At 37.5% G+C, this 698-nt stretch overlaps 1 protein-coding gene across 4 annotated transcripts in view; it reads right to left on the bottom strand.

The window, feature by feature from the left end:
* The window catches only part of edc4 (enhancer of mRNA decapping 4), a 41,684-nt gene that overhangs the window by 35,252 nt on the left and 5,734 nt on the right, over nt 1-698 (bottom strand). The gene's annotated exons all lie outside the window — the stretch shown is intronic.

The following is a 698-nucleotide window of genomic DNA, read 5'->3' as shown; positions in this document are numbered from 1 at the left end:
ATTCCCCCCGGAGGAGCTGGAGGAAGTGTCTAGAGAGAGGGAAGTCTGGGCATCTTTGCTTAGACTGCTGCCCCCGTGACCCGGTTCCGGATAAGCGGAGGAAAATAGATGGATGGATGAATTACATTATTTTAATAGCCACCAGTTGAATGTGTTTGTCTCCACAAACTTGGTCATTTTTTCCAGGAGTCTGGCACCTGCCACATCTGCAACATTACTCTGCTGTGGGCCACTCTCTTCAGTTGCTGCAGTTATGTAACTACACTTGACAGTGTATTTTATTTAATTTCAGATGTGATTTTGCATAGCATAAACACACAGATACATTAAATACACAATACAAAATAGACAATGCATTCAACTACTGTATAACTGGAGATGTTTGTGTCTTTATATTTTTTGTTTTTGTTTTACAACTGCTTTTTTGTTTAAGGGAAGTTATAAAACTACACTGTTACAATTGATATAAGCAATGTCTACAAACAGTATTTGGAATCCCTCCTTGCTCTGTTCTTCATATTAGTGTTATTAGAATACTCTATGCAAACCTTATGCAAGGGTTAGATATATTTTGGATGGGAAAGCACTACGCATTTTGTATTCCTCATTGATTCTACCATACTTAGAGTATGGCGTTGAAAACTGGGGAAATACATACATAAGCTCACTTCAACCATTGTATATATTACAAAAAAGAG

The sequence above is a fragment of the Monopterus albus genome, unplaced genomic scaffold (assembly GCF_001952655.1).
Source record: "Monopterus albus unplaced genomic scaffold, M_albus_1.0 scaffold65.1, whole genome shotgun sequence".
Classification (NCBI taxonomy): domain Eukaryota; kingdom Metazoa; phylum Chordata; class Actinopteri; order Synbranchiformes; family Synbranchidae; genus Monopterus; species Monopterus albus.
This window is presented reverse-complemented; position numbering and strand designations above follow the sequence as displayed.